This window comes from Phalacrocorax aristotelis, chromosome 26, assembly GCF_949628215.1.
Source record: "Phalacrocorax aristotelis chromosome 26, bGulAri2.1, whole genome shotgun sequence".
Taxonomy (NCBI): Eukaryota; Metazoa; Chordata; class Aves; order Suliformes; family Phalacrocoracidae; genus Phalacrocorax; species Phalacrocorax aristotelis.
In genome coordinates this window covers 1,206,474-1,226,838 of record NC_134301.1, presented here as the reverse complement: position 1 = coordinate 1,226,838, position 20,365 = coordinate 1,206,474, and the positions used below count along the sequence as shown (strand labels likewise).

General features: G+C 55.3%; 2 long non-coding RNA genes across 3 annotated transcripts in view; one reads left to right on the top strand and one right to left on the bottom strand.

Annotated features, from left to right (window-relative positions):
* LOC142048754 (uncharacterized) overlaps window positions 1-20,365 on the bottom strand; it is a 46,299-nt gene that overhangs the window by 5,772 nt on the left and 20,162 nt on the right. The gene's annotated exons all lie outside the window — the stretch shown is intronic.
* On the top strand, window positions 7,780-9,170 carry LOC142048753 (uncharacterized). Its single transcript, XR_012657523.1, has 3 exons — window positions 7,780-8,080; window positions 8,383-8,721; window positions 8,907-9,170. It is a non-coding gene; the product is annotated as an uncharacterized LOC142048753 (long non-coding RNA).

The following is a 20,365-nucleotide window of genomic DNA, read 5'->3' as shown; positions in this document are numbered from 1 at the left end:
CAATTTTTGCTGTGGATTTTCAAGGGGAATTTGGCCCTTTGAAGGGAAAAGCCAGGAATACTGCAGGAGCATCCCAAATATTCAGGCAAAGCCCTGGCGTTGACGTGCAAAGCCAGTGGGCTTTAAAAAGATGAGCAAAAACGGGGCGCGAGGGGTAAATCAGCAGGGGTGAGCCGCTTCCTGCGGCGATGTAACTGAAACTCCCGGTTTTCCGGGGCGAGAAAAAGGGTGGAAAATAGTTGAGCTCTCCTAAAACCCAGCGCGTTTAACGTGAAGTTCAGCGTGAAACTCAATAATCCTCAAGCGGGACGGAGTCCTCGAAGGAGCTGCAGGGATGAGCCAGGGTCTTGCAAAGGAAGCGGGAAAAACCTAATGAGCAGCAACGCAGTTTTTGAGGAAGGATTTTCGGCTTTGAGCTCAATCTCTTCCTAGGAAAGGCCAAACATGAGCACAACCGGGAAAGCCGTCACCGCTGATGAGCGACTCCCCGTCGGCTGAGCTGTGGTACCCGGCCGCCCGCTCCCGGTGGTGATTTAAGTGTGGTGATGGGTGATGGGGACGGCCGTGGCCGCCGTGATAAGCCTGCCCTCGTGGTTAAGGCTCTCCTTCCCCTTTCCAGCTTGGCTTGTCAAGAAGTTAGGCCAGCTCCTCGAGTGGGAAGGGATTGGGTCACTTTGGGGTGTTTTCCTGTATTTACCTGATTTGTGCCGATTCTCTCCACTGACTCCAGAGGGAGCCTGGACTAGCGATGACGAGGGGTTTATATCCCGAGCATAAAAGCCATGTGAAGGGAACTAAGCTTCTCCACCAAGGCCAGGACTGAACTTCCCTGGGACACACAGGTTTTCCCACATCCCCGTCCCAAACCATCCCCCTCCAGCCACAGCTTAACTCGGGATTTATCAGCAGTTTATATCCCATCCCCAACCACGTATAATTACGAGTCCCGACCTCGTCAGCAGGACACGTTCACCTCCTTGGGATGCTGATTATTTCCCCCTCAATAGGAGCAGGAGGGGATCACCCCCACCCTCATCTTCCCTCCTTGCTTCTTCAAAGGGGCTGTTCCAACTGGGAGCCGGGAAGCAAGGCGGGGAAGGGGGGGAAGCAGGTGCCCCCAGCTCCGTGAGCACCCACATCCCCACCTCAAGCCCCCCGAAGTCTATTTATTACTCGCAGCGATTAATAAGCCAGAGAAAGGGGGAGGCAGGAGGGCATCGCTCCTGCCTGTTGCTAATTAGCGCGCTGCTCGGAGGACGGGAGGCTGCAGGGAGCTCGTTCGCCCACGACGCTTAATGAAAGCAGCACAACCCTTCGCGTTATTTAATTTAATAGGAGAATTAATATCGGGTTGAAGGGCGATGGCCTCTGCTCCACGGGCTGGGGGAAGGATGCTCCATCCATCTTGCTTTATTCCGAAGAGCGTCTCAAAGGCAATTTGATTACAGGGTAATAGGTGGGGTTTGGGGGTTGTTGGGTTTTTTGGGTCTTATTTTTATTTCATTTTGGGCTCGCTGGGGTGGAAGCCTCCATCCTTCCATCGCCGAACAAATGAAACCCGCGCGTAACCCTTCACCCAGCTCCATCCGCTGATAAAGTCCCCCAATCTTAATTCAATCTGTAAAGATTAAGCCAGCAATAAGGAGCATCGGAGGGCTGACGTCCGCCGAGTCTCCCCGGGGCGGGTGACAAATGACTTTGTGACAGTAATCGCCAAATTAGAATCTGTATCGTGAGCCCCCGCGCTCGCCGGCGCAGCCACCGCGCCGGGCTCCTCCCCAGCACCGGGTGCAAGGAAAGGTCACGCAGCGGCACCGAGCGCCGGCTCCCGACGCCTTGCATGCTAATGCACCGCCCGGATTTCCAATCAAAAATATGGAAAAAATTAAAAATCGGGCGTTTATTTTATTTATCACCCCCTTCCCCTGCGTGCTGACCTGCGCCAGGGCGACACATATCCCTGTTCGATGGGTCCATGTACAGCCGGAGAGGGATTTGGGTAGTTTTCCTGGATTTTCAACAACGCCCCGTGGGTGCCCCGTGGGCTGGGGTGGGGGGGATGCTCTGGACACCCTCCAGCCGCCCGCACCCATCCGTGGGAGGGTGGGCTCTGCCTAAATAAGGAGGAATACGGGTGGAATCGGGGTTCATTCTGCCCCACTCGCGAGGGGACCCGGCACCGCTGTGGTCTTGCACCCCAATAAATGCCTTTGGGGGTGGATGGGTGTGCAAAGGGAGGTGAGCTGGGGCGGTGCTTTTGCACCAACACGCCTGCATCACCATCAGCCGTGCTATACCTGTGCAAAGCCACGCGGCCATCGTCTCGCACGTGGCCTTTGCCTTGCACGTGGCCCTTGCCTTGCACGTGGCCATCGCCTTGCACGTGCACACACGCACCTGCCTGCAAGCACCGGGAGCTCTGCCCCCTCCTCCCCGACACCCACAGGATTTGCACGCCTGAGCACGAGGGTGCAAATCAGCCCCAGGAAGGGGCTGGTGGGTGCAAACTCAGGGCTGTGGCAGGGCTGGGGGCAGCGCGGTGCCCTGCAACCCCCCCCGCCAGGCTCGTTAGTGTGGGGAGAAGCTGCCGGGGAGCGTTCGTTACCGTCACGCAGTGGCGAGGAGCCAGCGCGAGTCCCGTTTGACCTTTCCGCCATACGAGGTGCAATCGAGTTAGCGCCGAGTTGTGATTTAATTCCCGGGATGGAGCTGTAATTCGCTTACAGCAGCCATTTTCCAGCAGCGCTGGAGGGGCCGGCTCTGCCGGGGTGCTGGGATCTCATGCTACTGAGTTGGGGTGCTCTTATCCCACCAGCTGGGGTTTTTAAAAAGCACAAGATGATGCAAAATCCTCCTGCCCCGTGCAAAAATCCACGTTGCACGGTGCCTGGGCACATTCTTGAGGGTGAAAACACGCCCTCTGCCCAGCACCAGGGCACCCGCGCACCCATACCCCATCCCAGCTCCATCCATACGGCGGCCTGGGCAGGAGGTGGATGCTCATCTAAGGGAGAGAAAAATGCAATGGGAGGGGATTTATGCTTTTCCTCCTCATTTTCTCCCCTTGCAGAGGTTGGTTTTATTTGCAGCAGGTTCCTCTAAATGAACCTCATGGTCCGGCCTGGGATTTTTTGCTCCGGAGAGCGCGGCACCCGAAGGAGCGGCTCTTCCCGCCACGAAATATTAATCAGCTCGTTGCAATAGGGAGATTTGCTCATTTTGGAGGGGGCAATAACATATAGATGGGCGTTGGGTTATCACCCCCCCCCCCCACGCCGGCCTGGGGAAGGGTCCCCATCCTCCAGCCCCTCCGAGATGCCGGGGAGCGGGATGCGGGCACGCCAGGGAGGGGATGCCCCGGCGACGGCGACGGCGGCATCATTGTGCGAGGCCGGAGCGGGGCAGCGCTGGGCGGCTGCACACAAACCCGGAGATGAAAAGGGTGAGAGGCCTCGGCAAGTGAGGGCTGTCGGGGTGATTAATGGGGGTGAGCGGAGGGTGAGGCCCCTCCTTCCCCAGAGCCACAAGATGGCAAAGTGATTCGAAGAACAAGAGAGCAGTGTTCGCCCAGAAAGCCTCCTGGAAAAAAGAAAATACACTTTATTCCCAGCAGCCTGCAGAGCTGAGGGTTCCTCTCCTCTTTGCCGTGTTGGTTGGGGTTTTTTTTTTCCAGCTGTTTTTTTTTTTTTTTAAACTATTTTAATAAGAATAAATAAGTGCGACGAGGACGTGTAAATGGCAGTGAGAATTGCAGCGCGCTGCTGGGTCAAAGCCGCCTGGGAGCTGCCGTATATTTACATCTCTATTTGCTTAGAAAACAATAACCCACGGGGAGGAAGACGGGAGGCGCTGGCAGAGCTGGTGCAAGGCGGTTTTGGGGAGCCGGCACGGGGGGACCCCCCCAATCACTACAAAACCCCCGGGCCTGGAGGAGATGTTTTGGTTTTTTGCAAAGCAGCTAAAACCCGCGGGTTTCTCTCCCCGCGGAGGCATCGAGCTGATGCTCATTTTCAGCTTCCCCTTCCCACGATGCTCCATCCCCAGGGCTGGACCGGAGTGGGGATGCTTGGGGGGGGGCGACGGTAACCCCAGACCCACCCAAAAGGGATGGAGCGAGGTGGGGAGCGGCACCGCCGCCGTGGCTGCCCTCCGTGCCACGTCTCCCCCTAATTCAATACCCAGGGAGCCGGGGGGGCCGGAGCGAGGGATGATCGGAGGGCGCTGGTGGGTTTTTAATGACATAATAGGTTGGGAGCTGTTTTCCCAGCCCGGTTCCCATGGCCTTCCCAGGGGCAGAAGCCGGGCAGATCCTTGCAAACTGCCCCCAGATGCAGGGTATGTGGTTAAATCTCGGGGAGCGAGCGGGGCTGGGGGGGTCCCAAGCCCTGAAAGGGGTTGTTCTGCTCTGCTCCCATCTTCCCTTCCTTCCGTCTGTCCTTCTCGCCACGTCCCCGCGTCCCTCTCGCCATCCCACCCGCGCCCTCGTGGGCAGGGGGGGAACCAAAGTGACAGCGAAGTGGGATGCGGGATCGAGAGGCGGGAGGTAGGCAGAGGTGGATGCTCAGCTAAAGGAGAGAAAAATGCAGCAGGAGGGGATTTATGCTTTTCCTCCTCATTTTCTCCCCTTGCAGAGGTTGGTTTTATTTGCAGCAGGTTCCTCTAAACGAACCTCATGGTCCGGCCTGGGATTTTTTGCTCCGGAGAGCGCGGCGCCCACGTTAATCGGGAGCGGGATTAGAGCTCATTTCCACGAGAACCGTCATTTTAAGGAAATTAATTAAGGTTAAAAAAAAAAACCATGTAAAGCACTGGAATGGGGCCTGGGTGGTTTTTCAGTCATTCCAGGTTTAGGGAAAGGTGTTGGGGGGGGGGGGAAGGTTTTGAAGGACGCAGCATCCGCAGCGTCGCAGTGCTGCGGGTGCTTCGGGCTCGGGGTACCAGCATCCCTGGGAGCGGTGGCTTCGCTGGGACCTCGGTGACGAATCCCAAGGGGCTCCCGAAATCCCGAGGGAGGCGAGCTTTGGGAGGGGCTGAGCGGTGGAAGGGCTTGGGGTGGGGAGTAGCCGTTGGGATGTGCTCCTGCCCGTCAGATTTTGGGGTGAAAAGCCCTCAATTTGGTCCACTGGGAGAGGCTGGAAGAGAGAGGGTCACCCTGAGCCCAGCCCTTGTCACCCATGGGACCCACAGGGTGCTCAGCGCGGGAGGGAGAAGGAGCAGCGGGGTCTGGGGGGGTGGGTGTCTCTGCAGGGCCCCCCAGCTCTCCCCAAGGTTTTGCCCTCCTGGCTGCTCTCAGGGGGATCCTTCCCCTTTGGGGGTGACCTGGAGACCCCCGTGCTGGTCCCTTTGGTGGGGCAACATCCCTCCGAGCCCCACTGGCACAGCCGGGGGACCCCACTGCGCCGCCACACCCCCACGCATAAGGAAAACATATCCACCTATAGAACGGGGGACGTATAGACTTGCAGACATATGGAAACAGGGACATACAGACCCACGGCCAGGCTATAGCCCCGTCCCCAGACATCACCCTATGCCCCCCGCCCGCCCCTGTAGCTCTGCCCATGCAGTGACCGGAGGCACGTCGCCGCAGCCGGCACGTATAGATCGCTACCCCTATACATAAGGGCGGTATATCGGGGAGCGGCCGCCAGCACAAATCGGGGCGCACGCAGCCACGCCACGCATTTGGGGGGCGGCGGGGGGGTGTCTTTGAGCACCCACACAACATCCCCGGGTGCCTTTCGCTGCCTGCAAGCCCAGGGCTTTATACATCCCCATAGCTCCCTACGGAGGCACATATAGATGGGGGTTGCGGCGCCTAAAGCCAGCTGTTGCGCTGGGTACCCAGGGCCGCATCCTGCACCCGGAGCACCCCGGTAACCCGCGCGCCCGGCGTTGGGCCGCTTCGTTACCTCGGAGCATTAATTAGGGGTGCGCACAGGCACACGCAGGCGTGCGCTGGCCCAGAACGCGATTAGCTGCCGCTCAAATTTGCATCTTATTAACATTCCCACAAGGGTTATTTTACAGGCAAAGGTGGGCGGATGCTCGCTGCACGGAGGGGGAAAAAAAAATAATAATAAAATAAAAGAAATCCTCAAGCTTTGGGGTGCGGGAGGAGGATGAGGCTGGGGTGGGGTGGGAGGAAGAGCCGGGGGGGGTGCTGGGGGGTGCTGGGGGGGGGCGGCGGTGGGACCCGGCGGTGGGAGACGCAGAGCCGGGCGCATTGGGAAGCAAGTCACGTCGGGTAATTTATGGTTGATGCTTCTGCGGGAGTTTAAGACCTCGATGCCTTCCATAAACTATTTTACTTGTTTAAAACCCACGGTGGCGGCGGGGGCTGGGAAGGAATTTGGGGGGTGGCGGTGGAGGGGGGGGGTATTTCTATTTCCTTGGGAATTAGTGCTGGGGTTTGGGGGGGGGGCTGTCGCATCCCTCTAGCCACCGCTGCCCCTCTCCCCCCGACACCAGCACCGAGGGGGGTGGATTTTGGGGTGCTGAGCCCCTCCGGGTCCCTGTTTTTCCACCTCCAGCTGATACCTGAGGCTCGAAAGCTGGGGGGGGGGGGGGGCGCAGAACCCCCGAGTCTCATTCTCAATTAGAAAACCTTTTACTCTCTGGCAAGGCAGCGGTTGAGAGAGCGAGGGAGCGGGAGAGGCATTTCCAATAGTCACACTTGTCAAGTGAGACCATCTTTTAGCCCTCAGGAACAGCAAATCCCCGTGAACTCTGGGTGAACCAAGATTGAAGTCATAAATCAGCCCTACAAAAGCCTGCTGTTGGGTGCGGGTGCCGGGCTCCTACCTTTAACGCTTTCACGGGCGAAGGAGGAAAGACGGGGAGCGAGAAAAAAAAAACAAAAAAGGTGGAAAAAAAATGTATTTTAAAAAAATATATATATATTTTAAAATATTTTTTTAAAAATCACAGTATCTGCGTGCTGCCTGAGGGTGGGGGCGCGAGGATGAGGAGGGAGGGCGATGCTGCTGCCTTCCAAGGGTGAAATGAAGGCTTTCCGCCCCCCACTAATGGGTTGGGGTTTTTTTGGGGTGCTGGGGTAGGAAAGGGGGGTCACTGAAGGGAGGGCGCGTGAGGAGGAGGAGGCTGCGGGGCGGGGGGAGGAAGGAGAGGGGTGGAAGGGGAGATGGAGGAGAAAAAAAAAAGCATTGATTAGTGAAAGGAAATAGCTGGCGTAATGGATCTGGAGGAGAGGGCTCTTTGGCGGAGGGGCCATCGATCCGCTAATGGGAGAAAGAAAATGGGAGTGAGGGAAAAAAATAATTAAAAATATATATATATATATTTTAAAAACCCTAAAATAGCGGGGAGTGTGCGCTGCATGCCTATGGGCCGCTGCCCCTGCCTGTACCTGCCCTCGGCCGGCCACAGCGTCCCAGGCTCCCGCTTCAAACCCCACTCGTTAGAGACACACGCGGGATTTATTTTATTTAAAAAAAAAAAAAAAAAAAGAAGGAAAAAAAAAAACCCCAACCCTTAATAAAAACTCATTGACCTGGGCATCCCTCGGGCTTGTAGGGGGGGGGAAAAATATAGAGGAAAAATAAAATACCGCTTCACCCCAGCCCAGGGTGCTCGGGGGAAACTTTCACCCACCCGCGTCCCCTCTCTCTTGGCTAATCTAAGATGACAAACAATATGATGGATATAGTTTATGTTAATTCGCAATGCCCTTTCCTCCAGAATTTAACTGTAAGTTAATGTACACCGGAAACTCCAGCTCTCCCTGCTTCGCTAATGGGCTGAGGTATTAGCCGGTTCTAACGATGCATACAAATGTACTTGTCTCTGTGGGCTGCCCCAAGATTTATGACTCTTTTGCCTTCTGTAGCTGTAAACAAGGGAGGGAAAAAAAAAAAAAACCCAGTCCATGCACCGCTTGCTACCTGAAGGAGCCTTAAAAAAAAAAGAGGAGGGCGACAGCGGGCGCAAAACTTGAATTTTTCCCTTTTTTCCCTCTCTTTATTTCAGGCTGAAAATTGCATTTTTCGCAGCCGGGGTGCGGAGCGCGGCGCGGCGAATTTCCACCTTGGATTTGCAGAGATTTTTATTTTTTGCGGGGGTGGGTTCATCCCCGGGGGGTTCCGTCCCTCCATCCGTCCCTCCATCCGTCCCTCCATCCATCCCTCCATCCATCCCTCCATCCATCCATCCCCCCCCCCCCCCGGCCCCGGCGGAGCGCGGAGCCCCGCGCAGCCCCCCACGGGGTGCGGGGGGGGGTCCCCGGTGGGGATTTGGGGGTCGGGGGGTGGTGGTGGGGTACGAGGTGCTGCGCGGAGCTGCGGGCGGGGGGGGGGGGTTGGCGCAGGTCGGTGCGGGGATTTTATTTTTAATGTTTTCTCTTTTTTTAATGTGTTTTTATAGAGCAAGGAGGGAGCGGCGGCTGGTTCCTCCTCCAGGCGTTCCCGCTGCCCCCGGAAGAGATCGCAGCTTAAAAAAAAAAATAAAAGAAGAAGAAGAAAAGGGGGAAAAAAATCCGAAATGCAGGAAAAAACAAAAAAAAACAAACCAAACCAAAACAAAACCAAAAAAAGAGCATTTTCAGGAAAAATCTTCGCTTTTCCGCGTTTTCCCTCCGGAGCCGCCGCCGCCGCCTTCGCAGCCGCCGGAACGGGACGAAGATGCTGGAGTTTGGGTGCAAATTTGAAAGATTTGGGAAGAGTTGGTTAAGCTAAAATTGTATTTCTTGAGCGCTGCGGGCTGGTAGGTGCAACCCGCGGCCGTGTCGGGGGGGCGTTGGGGGGTCTGGGGACTCCGCGAGGCCCTAAAAACGTGGGGTGGGGGGGGGGTGGGAACCAGGCTGGAAGAGGGAGGGGTGGGGAGAGGAATTTAAACCTCGGTTAAGTTTCTACTTGTTTTTATTTTACCGGTTATTGGCTTTTTTTTAGGAAATGAAGTTAGATTTCTTGGCAGAGCTGCGGTTTTCGGGGCTTCGTGGGAAGTAGTTTTCAGTAGCGGGACTCGCTGCGGATGTGTTCCCTTTTATAATATATATTTTTATGTATTAGAATTTTTTATATTAGAATTTTTACATTGTATTTTTAACATATTATATAAAATTTATATATTATATATAAAATATATACACACACGGGGCTTTGCACACATATATAACACCAGAAAGCTGCTTGCATTGCACCGAGGGAGGGGGGGGGAAAGAAAACCAGACAAAAACTCACCAAAATACTCCAAGGAGAGGCGGGAACTCACATTTTTTACTCGTTTTGGAACCCGGGCTTTTCAGCAAACCTCAAGGAACCCTTTGCTCGCCTCCCCCTCTTCGTGACTTAGATATATTTTTGAAAAAAGGCGGCGGGGAGCGCGGGCCGGCGAGCGCGGAGCCGCTCCAGCCTCTCCTCCCGCCCGCCTTCCCGACTTATTTTAATATCCTTTTAAACCCCAAATGGGTTATTTTGGGGATGTGCAGAACACGCCTCCTCCTCGTTCACATGTTGCCAATTTAATCTGCTCTTTGAAACCACTTTTCTTTTATTATTTAGGGGAGGGAGAAGGGATTTAAAAAAAAAAAAATAGATATATAGAGGGAAAAAAGAGAGAGGGAACTTGGCCGGGGGAAGAAAGGCGAGTCCGTGTGATGGGTCGGAGCCACATGGTGCTACTTAAAATGTTCGCTTTGAGATTCATAAAATATTTAAAGCCCCGAGTCAAGCCTTTTCTATTTATTGCAGTGTATAATTCAAAATTATCGTGTATTAATAAGCCAATAATGATAATCTCTATAGGAAAAGCACGCTAGTTGTGCTGGTTTTATGGCTGCCCTTATCCTTCCTAATAACCTTTGGCTCGGCTCTGCAATAACTCACCGCCGAATGAGCAATTGCCTGGAGTGCCTTAAATATCTCCCAGCCTTTTCCACACTCCGGACCCCCCCTTCGCACCCCCCCCACCCCCCCCGCCCCGGGGCTCCCACGTCATCCCCGGCCGGGCCCCGGTTCGAGGCCCCGCTCCGCCCGCTCGGGGCGAGCGCGGGGAGTTCCAGCCTCAAAGTCCTTCTTCACCTTCCCCCCCCTTTATTTTGATGCTATTTTTATTATTATTGCTGCTATTATTACTGCTATTGTTATTAATATTATTGCTATTATTGTTTTTATTGTTATTATTGCTATTATTGCAATTATTGCTATTATTGTTGCTATTATTATTGCTATTATTATTGATTCTATTACCGCTATTATTGCTATCGGTTATTATTATCATTACTACTATTATTTCCTTATTATTTACTTAGTAATACTTATTATTAACCGTTGTTCTTATCCATATGATTAATACAATTCTCACCATTATTATCTCCTCAGAACACACTTTCGGAGCTTCTTTTCTTTTTTAAAAGCCAAATGCCCCGAATTTGGGCATTTGGGAGTGTCTCCGGAGGAGGGGGATGCAGGAGGGTCCAGCGAGGCGCCCTCAGCCCAGCACTGCTCATTTTCCATTTTCCTCCTCATTTTTACACCCTTATTAATTAATCTCAGCATCTCCAGGGCTTTCGGCGCTGACGGGGCTGGGCTGTCCCGCGCCGGGGTGCGTGTCCCCCCCGGCTCCGGTGTGTCCCCCCCCAGCTCCGGCGCAGCACACGAGCGTAACACGCGTGCGCACACGCGCTAGGCCCACGCACACGCGTGCACACACGCGTGCCCACGCTCCCCGATCGGCCTCCAGCGGCCGCGACGGCTCTTCTCCACCAACTTACTTTTAATCGAGACCCTCGAAGACCCTTTGCTGCGGCCCCCGGGGGGGGAACCCGCGGCCGCTGGCGCTTACGGGGCTTTTTTAAGGGTATTTTTAGGGGAGCAGCGGGCACGGCGTCAGCGGCACAGAGGGGACGCGAAGGGGGGACAACGTCGCGTGTGATCGCACGGGGGGAAACTGAGTCACGGCAGCTCTTCGGAGGGAGCGTGTTGGGATCGGGGTGCTCTGGAAAGCGGCGTGAAACGAGGGGTTCGGCCGCGAAAGGTGGAGTCGGGGTGCAGCACACGCACGCGCCGACGGACCCCCGACGCGGGGTCGTGCACGTGGCGCAACCGCCCTGGGCTCGTGGTGGGTAAAACGCACCCAATTGCACCCCCACGGATGAAAAAGAAATGCTGCTGTGTTCCCCCCCCCCCCCCCCCGCCCCAAAAAACCTGCCACGGAGCTTCGTCCCTGCAGTGGTGCAAACACGGGGGCTTCGCACGGCCCCCCCGGGCCCCCCCCGAAACCTGCAGCGTGTGCTAAGCAGTCCCGGAGCCCTTGTACAGACGCCACGTGTGTGAACATGCAGGTAACGCGCGCACGCACGTGCACACACGTGCACAGAGCACAAGGCCCAAACACAGAGGATTACCCCCCCCTCAAAACAACACCCCTCTAAGGTGCACAACCCGTGCAGACCCCCATACGCCCCCCATAGGGTGCACACACCGTGCGGACCCCCCTCAAATTGCCCACCCCATGACGGGCCCCCCTCAAATTGCCCACTCTGTGCAGGACACACACACCCCCCGAAAGCTGCACACCCAGTGCAGACCCCCCTCAAATTGCACACCCCATGCAGGACCCCCCCCTTAAGCTGCACACCCACCGCAGACCCCCCCCCACCAAGGCCCATGCACAGTGCAGCCCCTCCCCAAACACTCCCCCCCCGCCCCAAGTTGCACACACGAAGCGGATCCCCCCACTAATACGCAATCCAGACACTCCCCCCCAAACACACACCCAGTGCGGGACCCCCCCCAAACCCCTACGCACTGTGCAACCCCCAAAACACACCCCACAAACCCAGTGCGGGCTCCCCCTGGGGTGTGCAACCATCCAGACCCCCTCACCACCACCACCCCCAAACGCTCCCACAGTACAGAACACCCCCAAAATCCTCCCTCCCAGCCCCTGTTTTATGGGGACACCTCACAGGGGCAAACCCCCCCACCCAGGGCCACTTCCCCCCCCCCCTTATCCCACAGGCACCCCCCAACTCCACACCCGGGCGGGGTCTCTGAAATCCTCAGATCCCCCCCAGCGCCCCCAAACCACCCTCAGCCCACGCAGAAAACTATCCAAGGGGGTTTGGGGATTGCACTCCACACTAACGGTTACCTGGGGGTGTCCCCCCCCCATCCCCAAGCCCCCTCCCCCCCGCCCCCAGTTCCCCCATAAGCCTGACCTCTGGGTGCCCTTCATTAAAACACACTGGGAGACAAAGCTCTGGGTGGGCGCAGCCCCTCCACGGGCATGGCTTGGGGGGGGGCACCAGCCCCAGCCCCCCCTGCAGCCCCCCCGAGGGGCCTGGGGAGGAGGGGGCTTCGCTGGTGAACTTTGCACTGTCCACCGTGTCCTCCCTGATAGATGTACTGGGTGGGGGGGCCTGATCCTGACCGGGACTGATGTGACACCCACCCCGCCAGCACCGGGACCCCCCCTTGGGGGGTGACGCTGGGTAACGGGTGCAGTTCAGCATGGCCTGCTCTGCTCCACGCATGTGCACGCGTGTTTGCCCCACCAGCACGCACACACGCGTGACACACACGTGTCACGCCTACGCCAGCGAGCACACGCTCTTGTGCGCGCCAGAGGGGCGCGGGGGGGGGGTGGGTCGTACACGCTCCCGTGCACAAACACATGCGCACACGCATGCGCGGGTACCTGTGCAAACCCACATTCGTGCGTGGGCGTGCACGGGCACCACACGCGTGTGCAAACGCACGCTTGTGCAGGTTTCATGCACTACTTCCCTGCTTGTAAGACGCTTTTAGCAAACCAGCAGCCCCGGGGACACGGGGGTGTCCGGCCACGCGAACCCCGAACCCCTGGCACCCCCCGCACAGCACAGCCCCCCCCCCCCCGCACCCCAAAAAAAAGCCAATTATGGAAGGCAATTAAAGCAAACGGCGTTCCCCTGGTCCCCAACGTCGCCTCCACGCCGGAGCAGGTGATGGAAAAATAGCTTTAAATTAAAAAGGGGCCCAAAATGGAGCATCCGGGGTGGGGGAGGGCGAGCAGGGACAGCCGCGTCGTTTTGGTATCACCCACGGGAGCAAAGTCCTTCCCCGCAAGCCATCGCCCTTCCTGCTTTATCCCCCCCCCAACCCCCCCAACGAGGGTCTTTTAGCAAAACGAGGGGTCTCTCCGCTGCGTCTCCTCAAATTTTACCAGGTTTGGCCCAAGGGATGTCTCAAATCACCTTTATTTTGGGAGGAAAAAAATAAAAATCCTTAATTAAGAGCATCCACTCTTTACCGTCCCTTCCCCGGCCTGGAGGTCTGGGCTCTCGCCGGGGCGGCGGAGCGATGCGCAGGGGTGCGGGGAGGGGTTGGGAAGCAATTTTTTCCCCCCCTTGCGTTGCATCCAGGGCTGGGGGGGGGGGCGGGAAAAACGCTCTCCTCTCCTTCAGCAGCAGCACAATATGGTAGGTGAGCGTGTTTGGCTAATCAAGATAAATATTGTATGCATGGCAGGAGCGTGGCAGGCCCTGCTAACGAGGAGAGGGAAGGAGCCGGGTGTTCGGATGCTCCAGGTCCCCATTGCCATGGTTACCCGGGCTGGGAGCCGCAGCCTCCTCTCCAAACCCTCCGAGGGGCGCGGGGGGATGCGCCCAGGCCCCGGCAGAACTTCCCCAGGGCTCCCGCAACGTCCCACGGAAACCGGGGGCGGGGGGAAAAAGGCAAAATTCAGGCTTTAGCAATAGACTTTTTTATTTTCCCTGCGATATTTTCAAGGATTTTTCCAAACCAGAGCAAAAATATCCTTTTTTTTGCTTTTTTTTGGGGGGGAAAGGCTATTACGGGAGACAATGGATGCCGCTCTGGCTAACTGCCTCCAGCCTTTCGCTGTGAGAATATGCCCACACCGACGGATTAAAAAGAAAAGAGGGTATCGAGGTGTCTGTCCCTGCCAGCGAGGGAAACGATGCTCCGTCCTTCTCTCCTGCCCCTCGTGGGTGTCTTTTCCAGTGGGTTTCCCCCATCCAACCCCTCCGGGATGCAGCGATGCGGGAGTTTGTCACCCTGAGAGCTGCTGGCTGAGGATCCAAAGGGATTTAGTGGGGAGCCAGGGGGGAAAAAATTGGGGTTGGAGTGGGGAGAAGGGGAATAAACCACAGGCCTGGAGGGTGGGTGATGAACGGCGGCGAGGGGGGAGGGAAACGGGCTTTAAAACATCTGCTGCCAGGGCCATAAAGCAGTTGGATTTACAGCTTGGCGCTGCCAGACACCCGTGTGAAGCCTTTTCAAGGAATCCCCCTCTTTACAATGGGGAAAGACAGGCAGCACACGCGCGCGCCGGAGAGAGCGCCGGCCACGGCCCCGGAGCCTGTGGGGCTGGGGGGGGGTCACGCAGGGGCACCCCCGGGGTGCACCGGGGGCGGCCGGACCCTCACGCCAGCGCCCTCGCCTCTCCTGCGCACGTGCGTCGCCAGCACGCCGGTGGTGGGTCCCCGCCTGAGGGTGATGGGGGGGAAGAGCTGGGGTGGCACCCCACAGCTGGCTGCAGAGGGTGGCACGCCCCACCCCACCTGGCACCCCCATCGAGGTGACACCCCACATCTGGGCAGCACCCTACGGGGACATCTCACACCTGGACAGCACCCTACAATGACACCCCACACCTGGACAGCATCCTAGGGTGACACCCCACATCTGGACAGCACCTTACAGTGACACACCACATCTGGACAGCATCCTACGGTGGCACCCCACACCTGGACACCCCCTTCTCACGGTGGTACCCCGCTTCTGGACAGCATCACAAGGTGACATCCCACATCTGGACCTCCTCAGTGACACCCCACATCTGGACAGGCCAGCAGGCCAGCACTGCACATCTGGGCACCCTCAGAGAGCTGCATCCCAAATCTCAGCAGCCTCAAACAGCAGCACCCCCCACCTGGACACACCCACCCCCCCATAACAGCACCCCACACCGGGACCCACTCCCACCCCAGCACCCCACATCAGGGCATCACCCTACACCTGGCCACCCCTGCACACCGTCACCCCGTCCCTGGACCCCCTCCCACCACAGCCCCACCCCACCCCGTGGTCCCCCCACCTCTCCGCGTGTTCCCAGCCCCACAGTGGGGGCTCCCACTGCCCTGGACCCCCGCGGGGACCTTCCCCCCTTTTCTCCACCCGGCTTGGGAGGGGAAAACCCCCCTTTCCCCCCGCGCAGCCGCTCTCCGCCAGCGGAGGTGTTCAGGTCATTGCTCCAGGAACGCCCCAACCCCCTAAAATAAAAGGGAGGGGGGTGTTTTAGGGCTCTGCCCTGGTTTATTTATTCCCCAAAATCAATCTGACCCCTAAACTTGCAGAGGGAACCCCCTCCCTTCCTGCGGCTCTGCAATTCTCCCTCCACTTATCCCCCCCACCCCGCGTTTCTTTCCCCATTTAAAACCTATTTGGATCGCGGTTTCTATGGCGGGAGGAGTGTTCAGTGGGATTTTGGGGGGGAAAAAAATAAAAAACGGGAAAAAAATAGCCGGGAATACACTCACAGATTTTCCTAAAGGGGGGAGGAGGGAAATGTGTTGGGAATGAAGTGGCTGTTTGCCCTTCCCTCCCCGCGCCGTGCGGGGCAGCTGCCTGCGGGGGCCGGCGCTGGGAGAAGAAAGTTGTTTTCCCGCGTCTATTGGCGGCTATCGCGACATGGACGCGCGCGCGCCGCCGCCAACCCCTATTTACAGCTGCACAGATGACACAAATGCATGTCTAATTAGGTCCCGGCGCAATTACCTCGCCCGCAAATGCTGGTCCCCATTAGCCGTAAATGCCCCGCGTATTATTGCTAATAAATATTTCTAATAATTAAAGATGCTCCTGAAGTGCTGACGCCGGGGTTTTTTTAACCCCAACCGGGAAAATACTGGTTCTCCCCCCGCCACAGGCATGAAAACCAATTTTTTATTATTATTATTATTATTATTATTATTATTATTATTATTATTATTATTATTATTATTATTATTATTATTACGCACCAAGGCAAAGGCCCGTCCCGCCGCTGTTTGGGTATTTTTTCTCCCCTGACCCAGACCGGGTTAAATAAAGCTTTTCCAGCCTCAATTCAGTGCCGCCCCTACACCAGGGTTGCAAAAAAGCAAGGTGGAAAGTAAAGTTAAAAGAGGTGGAGGGGGGAAAAGGGGCGGGGGGGGGGGGCAAAGACCCGCGAAGGGTCATAAAGCCATTTCCCAGCTGCAATTAAAATTCCCCCCGAGCCTGGGGAAGGAGGATGAGCCCTTTTCCTCCGCTGAAATCAGCTTTCTGGGGGATAAATCGAGGTTCTTTTAAAAAAAAAAACAACGCTGCGGGTGGATTTGAGGTACCCCCAGCCGGCTGCCCCCTCCCCCCCCGCCCCTCCGGCTCTACCGCAGGCTGGATGTAATTAAAAACATTTAAAACAATTAAATAATAATAATAAAAATTAAAAATAATGGATTAAATTACCTGCCAGCCCCCCCTCCTTCTCCCGGAGCCCGCCCTGCCCCTGCCCCCAGATTTTTGGGGTCACACCATGAGCTGGACCCTCGGGTGCCCCGAGGCTGTGGCCACCCCAACCCCAGGACACCCCCCCTAAAAAAAAAAAGAAGCCCCTTTTGTCCCCGGGTCCGAAGCCGGGGTCATGACCCAGCTAATGCGGAGCCGACCTGGACGTAAACACTTTATGGGCTCTTCTTTAAATATTTAGAGGCACTTCAAGGGTCCTGGGGGGGGGTTTGGGGGGATTCCGGAGGTTTCAGGGGGTTGGGGTGGGCTTTATCTCGCATCCTCCTTCGCGAAAGGAGCCACCGCACCAAACACGGGCATGGGAGTGGGATAAAGAGGAAAAAAATAGGAATAAAATAGGAATAAAATAGGAATCAAATAGGAATCAAACAGGAATAAACCAGGAATAAAATAGGAATCAAATAGGAATCAAACAGGAATAAACCAGGAATAAAATAGGAATAAAATAGGAATCAAACAGGAATAAACCAGGAATAAAATAGGAATAAAATAGGAATCAAACAGGAATAGAACAGGAATAAAATAGGAACAAAATAGGAACAAAACAGGAATAAAATAGGAATAAACCAGGAATAAACCGGGAATAAACCGGGAAAGGCGCAGGGCGGGTATTTCAACGCTGGGGGTAACGTGAGGTTCCGAAGCGAGGATGAAGCACCTTGGAGGTATTTAAAATTCCCAGCAATAACTAGAAGAGCCGTGGTTGTCAGCCCTGTGCAGACACACGCGTGGCGGGGAGTACCTGGGCGACACGCAGGGACACGCGTGGGTGTCCCGGCTTTCACACCCCACCCCACCCCCCCGCCCCCGGCAGCTCGTGCGCCTCTGATCGTCCCTATAAAACCGGGGGATAATTCTAAATTATCATTATAAACCCCTCTCGCCGGCTCCCCCCGCCCGCCCGGGCCGGCTCCGCCGTGCCGAGAAACCCGGCGCCCGCAGAAACGCGATTTTTAGGTGAAAGAACCCGCTCGGGGAAGGGGAAAAAATGTATATTTGGAGAATTTGCCTGAAGTCACCTTTCCCGGCGGTTTTATTTCCAGGAGGGGGGCAGTTGGGGGGGAGGAAGATTTAATCTGCCAGTTTATTCATTCAAAATAAATTAATTAAATAAATAATAGCAATAATTATGATAATAATAGCAATAATAATAAAATAATAATAATAAAAATCTCGAATCCCGAATCACAAACCCCTTTCAGCTTGTTTAAGTTTCTGATTGCATAACCAGGGAATTAATTGGGAATAAATGGAGAGCTCCTAAGGAGAGGGCAGAGGGGGATGGAGCCGGCTGGGGGGAGAGGAAGAGGAGGAGGAGGAAGAAGAATAAGAAGAAGAGGAGGAGGAAGGTGGAGTCGCAGCAGCATCTGGGCGAGGGGAGAAGGATTTGGGGGAGCGGGGGGGGGGATGCTCTGGCCATAAATTACCCCTCATTTCCCACCTTCCAGGATGCGCCTTTTCGGTGCTAAAAATTGGGATTTTATGGTCGCGGGGGGGGGATTTGCCACCGAGTGCTTTTCAGTGGAGGTTCCGCTCCTTCCCTTTTGGGGTATTTTGCTGTTTCTCACCTAAACTGACGGTCCCTGCCACGCAAGGGGTGATTTTTGCTCCTTTCTGCCCTTAATTCCCCCGGAATAAGGCGGGGGGGGGGTGGGTGCGGCAGGACCCCCCCCTCGGGACGGGGCTGGTTTGAGTGGCAGCTGTCAGAAGAGGCAGCCGGACCCGAGGCTGGACGGTGCAAATAAATGCAACCAAAAATGTAGTAAAACCAGGTGAAGTTTGAGGAAATCCTTTGCCCCAAACCTCCCGCCAGCCCCGGCCGCAGAAATAACACTTTTACTTTTTTTTTTTTCCCAAGGAAAATTCTATTTTTCCGGCTGCTCCCGAGCGGGAGGAGCCCCGTCCTCTTCCTCGGGGGAAGGGCAAGGGATCAAAAAGTGTCGTCGGGGCGGCAAACTCTTCGGGAAGAAGGCAAAACCGTCTAAAAAGCCAACTTTTTCTTTGGGGGATAGGGCTGAATATCCCCGGCGAGGCGGGGAGCGGTCCCACCTCTCCCCTCCGCTGCGCCCCAGTTTACCCATTACACGGCTCGGGGAATTATGCGATACATATGTTGGATTAGAGAGCAAGGAAAAAATGTTAATTAAGACATGGGGGGGGGGGGGGGAAGTTAATCATTTACAAAGCAGTGTTTAATTCCCTCCGCAGAAAGGGATGATTTATTTATTTTGCTCACTCCAGAAGCCTGGAGCTCGTCCCATGCACGTCTGTTTTTCGGGGGGAAGGGTGGGGAATCCCCTCCCAAACCCACCAAGACGCTTTTTTTCCCCCCCGGGAAAAAAAAAAAATAAAAAAAGAATTACCAAATTAAGACAAGAATACGGTTGCATTGAAGCAAACACCCAAACAAGCAGGAAAAAAAAAGGTGATATTTCAAAATTGCTAACAGCATCCCCAGGGCGGCTGTTTGGGAAGGAAATCCGAGTCTTTCACTAAAGAAAAATAATTAAAAAAAATAAAATAAGTCCCGAAATGTTTAGCTTGGTACGTTGCCCATCAAAATTAATCACAGCGACAGATTAGGAAGTACATAAAACTATATCTCTGGATAATGATATACGAGAGCACAATAAATAAAAGTTGCACGTTGGAGGTGCTGTCAGGTCTGGGGCGAACCAGTAACTCACTCGTTTAACCCCGGGTGCGTGTTTTGGCTTTTAATTCCAATTAACGCCGCAGAGGAACGGTTTGAACCTACGAGGGCTTGAAGGAAATTGCTGGAAGGAGCCGGGACGCCGTGTGAACCGCGAGCGAAAGCCCGGCTCAACAGGAGAGCCCTGGGGCAAAGGCGGGAAAAACAGGGGGAATAATGTGTTTTCACGGCATTAAAAAAATAAAATAATGAAGTTCTCATAAAACTGAAGCTGCTGAGGACCCTCGGCCGCCTGCAGTTATCTCCCCAAGCATCTCTAGAGCTGTTATTTGCCTTTTCCCCCTCCCCTCTTTCCAACAGGCAATACAGGAAGCTAATTTTCTCAGCCTGCTGATGTAAATTGGAGAGGGGTTACCATTCCTCCAGGCTCGGGATACAAAGACTTCCTCACGCTTGGGTTTTTTTCCTTCCCCCCCCCCCCTTTTTATTGCCAGTTAAACCCTTCGCAAAACGACCTTGCACCCCTCTTAAAACCCGAGTCCTCAGCGAAAACAGTTAAAGAGGAGGGGAGGGGGGGAATAACATAAAATAAAGCCCGAGCTGCGAAAGGAACCGGTAAAAACTTATCAGGGAACTTCAAAACAAATTGGACTCGAAGAACATAAAAGGGAGGAGGGGAAAAAAAAGCGCACCCTGGCCTCAGATGTTAATTTGAGCCTCCAGAAACACGTTGTTGCTGGGAGTTTTATAGCCCAATAATCAAAGTAAAGCGAATTATCCGAGCACTGAACAATGCAGCCCCCCCGGGGCGGGGGGGGGCACCTCCTGCAGCCACTTCTATAGGTGCCAGGGCCAGGTCTGGGACGTATAGCCCAGGGATAAGCAAGCTCTCACGCCTCGGGGGGAGCATTTCTTCCTTAAAATACTCCGTCCGTCCCTGTATCTATCTGTGCATCCGTCTGTCCGTCTGTCCCGCAGCCCCTGTCCGCTGGAGAAGCCCGGGGTTATTTTGCAGCGCTGCCCACAAGCAAATCTCTGCCCCCCTCCTCCACTCCCCACATCACCGCTCCTCCGCTCCCATTTGCATCCTGATTTTCATCCCCACACCTCCCAAACTTTCAGGGGCTCCTTTTAGCTCTGCTTTGAGTTAATTTTTTTAATTATTATTTTTTTAAAAATTAATTTTTATTTTTTTTTTCCC